The 13,092-nt window shown below is 41.8% G+C and overlaps 1 protein-coding gene and 1 long non-coding RNA gene across 17 annotated transcripts in view; one reads left to right on the plus strand and one right to left on the minus strand.

The window, feature by feature from the left end:
- The window catches only part of CREB5 (cAMP responsive element binding protein 5), a 397,399-nt gene that overhangs the window by 126,345 nt on the left and 257,962 nt on the right, over nt 1-13,092 (plus strand). The gene's annotated exons all lie outside the window — the stretch shown is intronic.
- LOC120399046 overlaps nt 1-13,092 on the minus strand; it is a 67,978-nt gene that overhangs the window by 18,472 nt on the left and 36,414 nt on the right. For 9 of the 11 annotated variants that reach the window (XR_005594911.1, XR_005594914.1, XR_005594916.1 and 6 more), the window contains 2 exons: nt 10,844-10,957; nt 5,263-5,414 (listed from right to left, as the gene is read on the minus strand). The exons of 1 other annotated variant lie outside the window; for it this stretch is intronic. This is a non-coding gene — a long non-coding RNA (uncharacterized LOC120399046). Of the gene's footprint in view, nt 1-5,262; nt 5,415-10,843; nt 10,958-13,092 lie in introns of those variants that run through there. One more of the 11 variants, XR_005594917.1, reaches the window with a different exon arrangement.

The following is a 13,092-nucleotide window of genomic DNA, read 5'->3' on the forward strand; positions in this document are numbered from 1 at the left end:
GGGCCTAGATACTACAGTGAAGGGCTGGGGTCCCTGGGCACAGGCCCTGTTGGCCCAGTGGCTAATCCACCACTGTGTATACTGTATTAGAACTTGTATTAGAACTTGCAACGGTATTGGCAAAATGGTTTATACACTATACATTTTCACCTTAGCAAGTGTATGTTAACAAGATTCAATTGTAAAAAGGATGTGCCATTGTAGTGTATCTGGTGCAGACTTTCTATGCTGATGGGAGAGCACTCTTCCATTGGCATAATAAACCCACCTCCACGAGAGGTGATAGCTATGTCAGCAGGAGAAGCTTTCCAGTCAACATAGTGCTGTCCACACCAGTACTTAGGTTGGTGTAACTTGCATCACTTATTCACACCCCTGAGCAAGGTAATTATGCCACAGTAAGTGGTAGTGTAGACCTGGCCTAAGTGAACCAGAAAACAGCAGGCCTGGAACATGTATTATGGTGGTTGGTTTGTTTGATTACAGATTTAGCACAGGGCATTTAGGAGAAATAGCCACCTTCCAAGAAGTGTGCTCCCCCTAAACGATTTAAGAGCAATGCTTAGCAACAGTCTAGAAAATGTATAGATATAAGGTTATGGCTATGTCTTCTGGGGCCATTGGGCAGGACGTTCCAGATTCACTCTTCTTAAACTTTGGCTTTTTAGGAGACTGTGTGAACACTGTTGGCATTTGCAATACTCCAAAATGTGGCAGTCTGGAACTTGTCGAGTATGATGATCCCTTTGAGCATTTACCCCATCTCAACACCATTCCCATTAGTTCCCTACTTCCGTTGTGAATGTCCTGAAGCCACAGCATGGCTGCTGAAATGGAACAGGACAGAGAAGTGTGGTATGCTGATAGTAAACATTTCAGAGTGAAGTATTCCAACCCAGTTTGACTCCTTTTGCTAAGTAGTACAAACAAACCCTAAGCTCACCCCCAGAAAACTCTTGACTGCTATGCAGAACTACCTTATGGGTTATTCCCATTCTGATGCTAGGGCCCCATTATGCAAACAGAGCTGTCAATATATTGGTCATGGGAGCTATTGTCCAAGGGATAAATCAGCATGTTCAAGTTTACAAAGTAAAAAATCACCCCCCACAAAACCCAAGAGGTATCAATATGTCAGTCCCCAAACACTAAGGGCAAAGTCTTTACATGTTAAAAGACATCTAGTGCAGCCAAATCCTCATCTGGGTGATGCATTTAGGTATTGAAAAGGTGCAGTCTAGCTAGGTTAGAGGGATTTTTGCTCGAGAATTTATATGTATTTAAAATAAACCCTTTCAGTGGTAAAGCTGTTCATTTGTCAGGCTTCTTGAGTCTAATACAGTTTTCCAAGGACTTTTCATGCCCCATCATGTGAATTCATTGCTTAAGATAAAGCACCGAGGTACTCAGGTGCCCACCATCACTCTAACTGAACACCTCATACTTAAGAATGAATGTATCCTCACAACATCCCTGTGACTTAGTAGGGAGTGTTATTGTTCCAGCCTTACCAGATGAAGAACTAAGGCACAGAGAGGGCCAGGTTTTCAAAAGTATTTAGGTACCAAAGATGCAGACATGTGCCCCGCCTGCACCCAAGTCAAAAGCACCCAAGCAAGTTAATGCCCAATTCCTGTTGAAATCAAGGGTACGGAGTGAGAAATCAATGCAAGCTAGGCACTTAACCAGCTTAGGCACTTTTGAAAATCCCCCTAGGCGTCTATTGGCATCTTTAGGTGCCTAAATAGCTTTGAAAATCTGTCCCAGAGAAATTATGTGATAAGTCACACAAGAAGTCTGCCTTAAAGCCTGGAATTGACTCCAGAGCTCCTGACTCCTAATCCAGTGCCCTCCACAGACATATATATATTCAAGATTATGTGTGTTTAGAGGCTGACAAAATACACCTCCACTCTCTCACTGAATTTTAATCCTTTTTTTTCTCAGTTTGCCATGCTGGATTTGTATAAGAATTCTGCTGTTGGCATTTCTGCCCTTTGGATAGGTGATCCCTGTTTGATGGATGTATTTGTTGCCCTGTCAGGTATTTAGCACAGTCTACTATGTCACAAATGGTTGCTTTTCTGTTCAGTTGCACAGGAAGGCCATGAAGACAACACAATTCATGAGACAGGCTTGCAGAAGTATTCACAGGGTTTGTATTTCACTCACACCAGGGTGGCATTTTACCTTCTGCTGACAGGCTGGGTACTCATTTTTCTTTGTAGCAATGGGTTCTGTTTGAACGGATTTGTGGATTTAGGCTCCACGCTCTGAAAGGAGATCTTATGCTCTTCGTGCAGTTCCTGCCCAATGCATGCAGAGAAGCAGTTTGGGGGCAGGGGGTGATAATTTTTTTGATTGAGCCAGAACCTTTCTTTAACCAGAACCCATCCATGTTCTTCTGAATTCTCGCTGATGAGTCCCAGTGCTCTGAGTAAGATAGCCAGATTGACCTTCTCACTCCCTTTCATTGTCCCTCTTTGCCAGTGATGAAACTGAGTCATCCTCTTTGAATGTCCTTTTTTTTTTGTTCGCTGCAAAAAGTGAGACTGCGGATTTCATCCCAAGATTTCTTTCATGCCCATGTGGCATGTTAATGAAGCCATTCCACCAGGCTTTCTCTGGTTTTTTTTTTCTTTCTTTTTTTTTTTTTAAAGCATAGCTTTGTAATTACCTGTTCATATTTCAGCAGCCTGGACTTCGTGGCACATACTGGAGATAAACCTTCACTGTAATGGCTTTCTAGTAAGACTATCTCTTAGCTAAGATTCCTAAATCTTGGCAATCTCCTTATAGTGTACACTCTGCTATTAAACACAAACTCTTCACTCCCCAGAACCAGACTGTAAGTGGAGTGCAGCATACATGGTTGGGTAATAAGATACTGCTGATACGTTTTAGAGCAAGGTGCACTTTTACTTTATTTATGAAGATAGACATGGTGGTTGAGGGCTTAATCACAGCTGATAAATCATTTTAAGAAAGCCTATTAGAACCATATGCTGATTCTTTGCATTAATATGATATGTCTGTTGCTAATCTAATAAGACAAGGTTCTCTCCCTCTCTTCCCCTCCCTTCACCCCCACTCCTGCTGTGTGTGTGAACTCTTTATCTGTTTAAATGGTACCATTAATAAAATGAAGTGAAAGGAAGAGGGGAAAAAAATTCCAGTGTGAGCAAGCTGTGTGTTTCTGGTCATCTTTGTTTAGATGGAATTCCAAAGCCAGCGTAAAAAAAGCTGAGAACAGGAAACATATCAAAGTTTTGGAGAACAGTGGAATGGCCTTCACTCAGCATAAGGTAGTCATTTTGGCCCAGATGGTTACAATACTGTAGCAAGAGAGCTGGGAAGTGGGGTGGGCACACTGACATTTCGGTTACCTCACCTTTCCTGTGCTTGAAGAGGTCTGCTGCAAGAACAGGTTCCATGGCTCTCTAATGAGATCCACATTGGTTCAGTTAGTCAGTACCAAGCCTTATTTATCACTAATTGGTGCATTCACTTGCAGATCTTTTCTATTATTTCCTGATTATCCCCCTACACTTTTTATTATCTTCCCAAAATTCAAATGCTAATAATTGCATGATTTATCATTTGTTTATAGCTTCGTCTAACGCTTACATGGATATATTTAAAGGATTTCAAAACAGGAACAACTCTTGCACGGGCTGGATTTCTTTCACTTTGCAAACCTGCCAGCCATCTATTTGTAGACCTCCCTGGGGACTCTTAAAGCTTTACAGTTGGGATCTCTACCCCGCTTCCCCTCTCCCCAAGTTTCGTACTATATAAATAATGGTGATTGTTATTATATGGAGAGAATGTGTGGGTAAGGACCTTAATTTGAGCCCCAGGCTCAAGGCAAATCTAATAAAATAAATATATAAATAAACAGGGCACATCATAAATCTAGTGGGGCAAGAGCAATTTCACAGCAAGATAGAAGATCCAGATCTGAGGTACTGGGAATCTGTGGCAGGGCAGAGTGGGAAATTTTGAAAAACTAGCCTTCAGCCATATTTATATACATGTTAAACTAGGTTTACCTTTTTCAAATGGCCTCTAAAACCATTGCGAGGTACATGTGTGAAAACTAGCAGAGTGATTGTATTGTACCCTCTAGAGAATTTTGTGGAGGAAAGCAAGTAACCATATTGTCCCTCCTGCTGTCATTAGTGTCACTCACACTATTCACATTCACCATCACTCCACTGTAAGTGGGATCCTCCTTGCACAATGGCGTCATACAATAATACTTGAAAGTGTGTGAGACTGTAGTCACATGTTCCCCATGTATGACTTTGATCTGTGAGACACCTTTGTACCCTGGCCAGGGACATCCATGAGCATTTCTAATGAGCCATGCCTCAGAACAGTTCTTTCTAGATAGGAATTAACTCAGTTTACCTGGTCTATACAGACAGGGACTAAATATAAATGGTTTCACTCATAGGCCCTGGGAAATGTGCAGTAGTTATCCAGAAACACGTTATGTCAAATCACCCAGGGTTACTTTAGTCAATATCCTCTTTAAGAGGCCACGTGTCCTGGTGTTTGTTCTGGGAGCTGTTACATTTGTAGTGTAGCATATGGATTTGGGGACGGATTTGAGAAACACTGTGCATGAGATCTTTGGGAATGGCCAAATGCAAGTCAGGTGGTTGTGGGCAAAAGGCAACTTAAAGCATTCCTTTTGTCCTAATCTTGGTGCTGCATATTCCACCCTCCTTGGGCTACGTTGGAGCAGCCAGTGGGCTGCTCTAACTTATGCCAGTTTTCACTAGCCACAAGGGGCTGAAATAGTAGCCCAGGGACATTGTGACATAGGGATGTCCCTGTTTTCTAACCATACCCCTTTTTGTTGCTATGCTGGCAGCAAAGAGGATGTGTGCCTCAGTCAGTAGTGGTAACACGCATGCACAGATCGGCACATACACAGTGGAAGTAGGTTCGAAGCTCAAAAATCAGATCCAAACTCCAAACCAGGTTTCTGTCCACTGCCATCCAGTATGAAGAGGTGTTTGGATCTGGGATTTTGGTTAGCCTGTTATTACACAGACAGGGCAAGCTGCAAAATGTAGATTTGGGTTCTGATCCTAAGAGCTAAGGGATGTTCAGATTGGTTGATTTAGGTCCATCTCTAATCCATATATTCAATCTCTCTCAACCCTGTTGACCTTAATCCCAAATATCCTTTAAACTGGTAATTCAGGTAATTTTATTAAAATAGTATTTCACTTTAGGATTTTTCTTGTCTTTTATTTTTCCTTATCAGCCCCATGATGGACTGCTGAGGATGAGCCTAGTTTTCGCATGCTATCTTCACCAGTTCAGCTGCTTAAATTTTGCTTTAGTTTTGTGATGGTCTTATTGCAGAGTGAGCTGGTGCAGAACTTCCCTGGTGATTCCTGACAAACACAAACAGAAAAATTATGCAACAAACGTAGCATATTCAACTGCAAATATTGCTTTTTAAAAGCATTGGTTGGGGGGGACAGGGAAAGTGATTTTTATCTCTTGTTTAGTTTGAGAGAAAGAGAAGGTGGTTCAGCGGGTGGGGACTGTAGGGGCCGTTTTGTTAACTTTATTGATAATTCTGTGGTGCATCATGGTAATAAAATTAAAGGACTAGAGGAATGTGCAGCAGCTGGAATAGCAGCTTCTAAGAGTGAACCGTAGCAGTGAACGGACCCTATTGCAGTGAATGAAGCCTATAGCTGGGTGTTCATTCTTTTGATCCAATTGGAGAGGGTTATATTTATTCCTGGTGCAACTCTACTGACTTCAGTGGAATTTCACAAGGAATGAATTTGGCCCAGTATAGCTTAAGCAAAGATATGAAGACAAAGTCCTCTCAAAGACAAAAATGATGCTCAGGTCTTGGAAAAGTGCAGTGGTTGAGTGCTTTTGGGTATACATGGAGTTTCTGAAAATATGTACCACGAAACTTTTAACTACATCAGAAAGCAAGAAGGGTGCATTTCAAATGCTGTTTCCCTATTCCAGCTTTTCTCTCTCACATACACACACACTTCCATGGAATAACAGTCTCTTATCAAATAGAGAGTAGCTTTCCCCCTTCCCTGACATGAAGATGACCCAGGAGTGTGACTGGGTATGGTCTCTGGGAAGAGAGCATGTGTTGGTTCATCATGTGAGTGCACATGTCAAAGTGCAGATCTGCCTGTCTGCATGGGGCCGAGGGGCAGGAGGGTTTAAATAGTGGAGCTAGAATGAATTCAACGGTACAGTCTCTTTTGAATTTCTACAACCTATTAGTTGCAGCAAGCTGCCCTTATTGATTTTGGTAAGAGAGGTCACTTTTAATCCTCTAGAGTGAAAAGAGCTGCATACATGTGCTCTCTCTAGCATGACATTAAAATTCACACAACTCTGCACTGGCTCTAGGAAAATTCCCTAACCCTAGATGGATAATTGCCTTGCCTTTCAATGAGTACAAGCTCCCATCCATAACACACCAAGCCAGAATCAGCATGAAAGGTTCAAAATGTTCATGAAGGAAAGTGAAACCCCCCAAAAGCCGAGAAAACATATGCCCGCACTAGAAAAGCTGCCCCTGTGGAAATGGACTATTAGTCTCTTTTTTCCCCTGTTTCTCTCTCTGTGTCAAAAAAGTCAATATAGAGTTGTGATTACCATATAAAAGGATAAGCCAAAGCTGACCCTTCCCTATGATTATGAGGAAAACTTTATCCTGGCTCCTGGCCCATGCTAGTTTTGTTTATATTCTTCAGAGTACTGAACCTTTGAATGCAAATTGAATAGTCCTACTCAAATCATAAGTGTGTCTCAAAATAAACAAGAGAGATGAACTCTCAATAGTTCCCTTTTCATCTCCTCCACCCATACCCCTGGCCTTGGCCTGCTTAATGATAGTATGTGGCACCCCATTATTAAGAGAAGATCTTCCTGAGGAAAAATGTGCTTAATGAGGTTAGGAAATACCTCATGGTCATGGAAAAGTAGTAATTTTTTTCCCTTTCTTTGGAGATTAGGAAACTGTAACTGTCCATTTTGATTTTATGCCAGATTTTATTTGGAAATCTGTTCTTGAAGGTCAACAGGATTTCTATGAGTCTTGGTAAAAATGTACACTCTAATCTTTAGGAATGTTTGTCTGGCTTATCGTGTAAGCTTTGCATTCCCTCTCTCTTTCCATTAGCGCTAGCTTCTTTTTTATCATCTCTCCCAGAGCCGGGAATTCTCAGCCTTATTCAAATACTGTGACAGACACTTGCAACTGGTTCTTTTCAGATGAGTCCCATAAACCTTTGTGCTGTTCCCTACTGGAAGGGGAGGTGCTGCTAGCATTGGCACAATAAGTGATGGGGTGCGCTTAGCAAGTCACTGCAGCGTCTGTAGAAGACCAGAGACAGGGAAAAGCAGCAGACTTGAGACCCTGTTGACTGATGGTGGTGACTCCCAGAGGCAGGGAGTGGTGTGGGACGGTGGCTCACAGGCTGAGGGCCACTGCCCCAGTATTTCTTGTTAGTAGGTTGAATCTTGCCTTCCTAAATGAGGGAAATCTGAAAAATAAATCACCCAAAATATCTTGAGAGGATAGAAAAGACCAGGCCCTGTGGGGTCTCATTGTATTCCCTGTGTGTATGATCATACTTGAGACCGCTGTACTGTATCACACTTTAGGAAGAAGCCTAACATTTTTTTACAATTTTTAATTAAATAAGCCTTGCAACATCCTTCTCGGTAGAGTTTAAAATAAGAGGAGAGGTGTGTGTGGAGCACAGCTTTCCCTTCTTGCTAAGAGAGAGCTCCTCTTCCTGTCTTTTCCTCCTCATTTGAAGGAGTGCTACTCCTTCTCTTCCTGTCTGCCGAAGGAAAGAGGGGAGTCTGAAGAAGGAGCAGCAGTGGTGCTGGTGACAGGCTGGAGTTTCTGGGTTTCCCTGTCTTCATAACAATAGATGAGGCAGCAGGGATAGGGAATGAAAAGTTGTTCCAGCTGCAAGTACAGGAAGCTCTGTTCCCTCTTCCTTCTTCCTTTTGCCCTTCAGGATGAGGGAGACGCACCATCACTTCTCCCTCCCATCCAAAGAGAACAAAGGATAGAAGACACCCACTGCCAATTCCCCCCACTGCCAATTCCCTCTTATCTCAGAGTTGAAAAGACAGACTAGTTAGATCTTTAAGTGGCGTGGATGGGAATGGAGGGCAGGGTGGAAGGAGATCAAGGGGCAGAATGGAGAAGAGCCATCAGCTTTAACTTATGCTGAACTGGCAAGCCCAATCCCTGCTTCCTGAGCCCAGGTGAGTGACAGTGTCAGAGCTACATTCATGGGGAGAATAGTGGAAGACTTAGATGGATGAAAAGGAAAAGTTAGTCACAGGGAAAACTGAAAGGCAGAGACCGGCAAATACAGATGGAAAGGGGACAGAACTGAATGGAACACTAAGGTAATACACCAAAGTCAACTTTTTATTGTATTGGAAGGGTGAGGTCAAAATATTGCAATGAAATACTCATTAATGGAGCTGGTCAAAATACTTTAAGATTGGGAGGTGGGAACTGTGAAAATGCCGTTGACATTTTTTCCTTTTATCAAGGATTTCAATTAAGATTATCTTTTGAAAAACTGAAATTCAGAAAATTTCAACCCACTGTCCTTGTGGATGTTTAGTTTAAATGTCAGGGAACATAACTGTACAGGAAGAGGAGGAGACGTGAGAGACCTGATTATGGATGGGAGATAAGAACAGTTTTCCTGCATAAGGGGAAGGGAAGAACCTGCTCTGATTTTATATTGTTTAGGTTTGGGGTACGTGGGTTGTTGTGTTTTGTTTTTTGTTTTATAGTCTTCCTTTCTTCCTTCCCATTTTGTGTGGGGCATATGTGCCTGTCTCATGGGATATCAGAGTGTATTTTGTGTCTGATGATTTAAAAATCCAATACAATTTGCCATTGGCAAATTGTTGCAATTAAATACTAGTTAAAGCTCTTCGCAGTCAGCTTTTGTGTGTGCATGAAATCTTTTAAATGTCTCCATAATATGGGAATGTGTATCAGGTTTTTCAAAATTTTCAGATGACTCCTTAATCCCCCTCCCCACTCAAAGTCCTGCTTGCAGTGGTACTGGTTTTCCATTTTGGTCAAGTCTGAATGATGGCATTTATAGGGATAGAGGTAAGAAGCACTGGGCGTGTTCTGCAGCATATTGTGATGTGCTGCACACTCTTCTTTGGCTGAATATTGACCTGAACCCCTTTCAGGCACATTTTCTTCTTTTGTCCCCATTTGGTTTTTTTTGTGGCAGTCCATCTCAACCACCAATTCAGCAAAGCACTTAAATACATGCTTAAGTCCCATTGACTTCAATGGTTCTTAAGCATATGCTTAGCTTTAGGCATGTGTGTAAATGCTTTGCTGAATAGGGATGGACTGCTGGAACTGAACTTTAATATTGAGACCTGGAATGACAAAATCCAAACCTCCCATTTTAATATATTTTAGCTACTGCCTGTTTAGTACCGTACATAACTGTTAATATGTCAATTTTGCAGATGGGTAACTTTAAGTTATGGAGGAGTTCAGTGACTTGCCCAAGGTCATTTAAGAGTCAGTAACAAAAGACTGATTAGCTTCTAATCCCCCACTGCAACAACTTGCTTTTCCACTAAAAAACTCTTTGTTTGTTATGTGAAAAGGAATAATTAGTGGTACTCATGTTACGAATAAAAATGTTAGTGAGGTTTCCTGCAGGAGATAATACAATATATTTAACATATTTCTCATTAATAAATTCTGAAAAATAGCTAACTAATTTATTTTCAAATCTATGTTGTTTGTAGTACCCTTGAAGAAGCTGATCCGTACATTTCTCATAGATCTTATGTTTTTTTTCCAGTTGTCAGACATCCACATTTTTCTGTTTTATTTTCCTAATGGAACTTGGAATGACCGGGGTTTGTATGTCTGTTCTCTTGTTTGTGTATCAGTATCATCAGCCATGTCAACACAACACAAGAAATATGTGATGTTCATGCTCATCCCCTATGCAAACCATGGATATTTTCTCAACGTTTCAGTAAGGGAGTGCTTTTGTTTTTCAAATAAAAAAATTCAAATCCAGATGATGTTCCTATTGGCTTATACAATTAAATACTTTTATTGTCCAAATCATGGCCCAGCATGCGAGGTGGCACAGGAGAGGGCGTAAGGCATCCCCATGTTCTCTTGTATTAGCTACCTGCATCACAGATGGCAGCATGGGATGGGAAACAGGCTCTGTGAGCTAATACATCCCTCCACTGTGCAGGTGAGCTGGAGGAGTCAGGGACTGGAAAAACAGCATTCATGGCTGAGTGCTTAAATCAGCTTCCTGCCAGCGGACAAGGATGATGGCAGCCTATATGGAATGAGTATGTTTTACCTGTTCTGTTGGCAAAGTGTTAAATACAATTGAAAAAAAAAGAAAACAAAATTCAATTGTTTTGTTTTAAATCACTGGGGTTTCTCTTTGTTTTCCTGTCACATTTCAATATTCAATTCCTCTCATCCCATCTCGAGAACAGCTAATCTGTATCCACCACTTGAATAACATTATCCTGACAACATGGCAGTGAAAGGAATCCAGACAACAGGGATTCTAACAATGCCCGAGGGCCCCAGGAATAAGAATGCCCTGAAAAAATGTGCTCTAATCCATCTGCCCTTCATATTGTCGTCTCCCTATCCAATTTACTAGAGAATTTCCCACTGGCTCTTGGCTCGTTCCCAAATGAGAGTGTAATCTTTAAAAGATTACACTGCATAATGAAGGGACAAGGAGCTCTTTATTAACTGGACTCGGGAGTCACTCACTGTTAGGAAGGGCAGATGGATGGACTGTATCAGTGTCTCTCAGCTCCGCTCGCTACCCCTTCTTGTCTCTGTGATAGGATGGTAAATTGGGAGGGGGCAACCACCACAACCGGACTGTAGGGAAAAAAAAAGAATGTAGGTGATGATTAAGGCTTACTCCTGTAATATGGTGGATTATACCATAACTATAACATTACTAGCACAATACCACTGCATGTTTAAAATTTCCCTTCTTGTTCCAAAGTTGATCCATTCAAGGTTAATATCATTTAAAGAATATGAACACAATAGGAAGGATCTGAGAATTTACAGCACTGTCTTTATATATACTGCGTGGGCCAGATCTTTTTCAGCTTGATTTCAAGAGAGCTATGCTGATTCATGCCATCTGAGGATCTGGTCTTCTTCCGGACTGGTGGTGGTTCTATACTTTCAAAAAGGGATGTTTTTAAAAACTCAGTGAAGGGGCACAATTCTCTGCTTCATTGGCCTGAGAGAACTTGTTCCAAGGCTTGTACAGCAAAACATGTTAATGCCGCATTCTTTATTAAACATCTTTCAAAATTGTTATTTAATAGCATAAAACAAGTCTAGTGCCAAGTCACTCCCAGGGCATTGTGCCTTTCACTATCACCTCTGGACTTTCTGCAGCCTGCAGCAGGATTTCACTGTCACCTCTTAGGTCACAGGCAGGGCTGTGTCCAGGAAAACTTGAAGCTAGTCTATTTCAAATAGTATTGACTGCGCAGGGCTGTGGATACCAAGCTAAGTTAATTCTTCAGGGGTACCGATTTTTTCTTTTTCATCACCTTCTAATAACTATATACGGTAATACCCTTTTGGAAGCTTCAGAAAAACAGCACAGAATAACCATAAGCATTAAGCCCATTGGCGTCATGGAAAAACCTATCGACACGCTAAAAAGAGGGAGAGAGAAATGTATCTGAACAGACTCTCTCATCCACTGCGGACCACAGGCTGAAAACTGCTGCCTTAAGGGACTTTTTCTAAAGATGAACTAGAGTTTCGGAAATCAGGCAGCTGAGTGGCTAAGGGAATGCCAGCGCTCTTCCCATTCTTTGCTTGAATGTGAAACTTATGCTAGGGTGGGAGTTGCCTGGTGTAATTTTTTTCTTTTTTCTGTAAGGGGCCTTAGCAAAACATCACAGCCCAGAGAAAAACAACACTAACAGGGAACTTCAGGATAAGCGCCAGATGAAGTCAAGTTGTCTTGCAGAGAACAAATACAGCCGATGCCACATGTGGGCTGCACATTCTCAAAGAGAAAACCAGGTTGCCAGGTTCACCCCGCTGTATTATAACTCTCTGATGACAATGGAGTTGCATAACTGATCGATTTGGCCCCTTATGTGTATTGACCATATGTTCGGCCAGTCAGCTTGCTGAGCCGTTCGTGGCTGCTCTCCTTCATGCTGCCAATGTAGAGCTAGAGTCAGTCTTGGATTTTGCAGGCTTCTGCCAAAGTATTGCAGAATACAGTGGCCTAGCAGTGGTAAATCTGCCCACTGAGGGTGCTGATGATGCATGGAGCATGCAGTCTTCCCTCTGCTGGGAGTGGGGGCTTGGAGCCGACCTGTGCAGTCTCAAAAATGGGGAATTGCTGACTAGGGGAGGTGTGACCAAGATGGGTGGAAGGTCACTGATTCAGTGGATCCCCTTGCTGCTGTCCACGTGCTTGTGGAGTCCTAATCAGAGCATAGCAGCATCAGCTGGTGCAGAGAAATGCAGTTTGCCCTAATTTAGGAGGGAGTAAAAAAAGAATTTTCCTTAATTTCAAGCTATTTGGGATATCAACCTGCCTTCCAGACATCAACCTTGGTTCCTCTCTTGGATACTAGGAGATTTACTGACTTCTTTGTGATGGGTGCATTTGCTTGAGCACCTTTTTAAAAACCCTACTTTGTAACATGGTCCAGTGTTCTAACCGCATGCAGTAATGTAATGGTATAGGCTGGAAATTTTGAAGGCAATCAAATATGTGTGCACTTTTGTGTGTTCCCTCCCATTGTTAATAGGTAATAAAGTATTTTAGTGTGTTTTTGTGCCACCATGTTTTTAACTGCTGCAAAGATAAAGGCATAACATTTTCCCAGCCATACTAAATAGTGTTGTAATTCCATCCAAAGATATTGGTAACTTTATGATGGTGGATTATTTTTCTGTGAAAATTATTATATTTGAAAAATTCTGTTTTCTCCAAAAGGAAACTTTTCACAAAATACTCAACA

The sequence above is a fragment of the Mauremys reevesii genome, linkage group 2 (assembly GCF_016161935.1).
Source record: "Mauremys reevesii isolate NIE-2019 linkage group 2, ASM1616193v1, whole genome shotgun sequence".
In the NCBI taxonomy this organism is placed as follows: domain Eukaryota; kingdom Metazoa; phylum Chordata; order Testudines; family Geoemydidae; genus Mauremys; species Mauremys reevesii.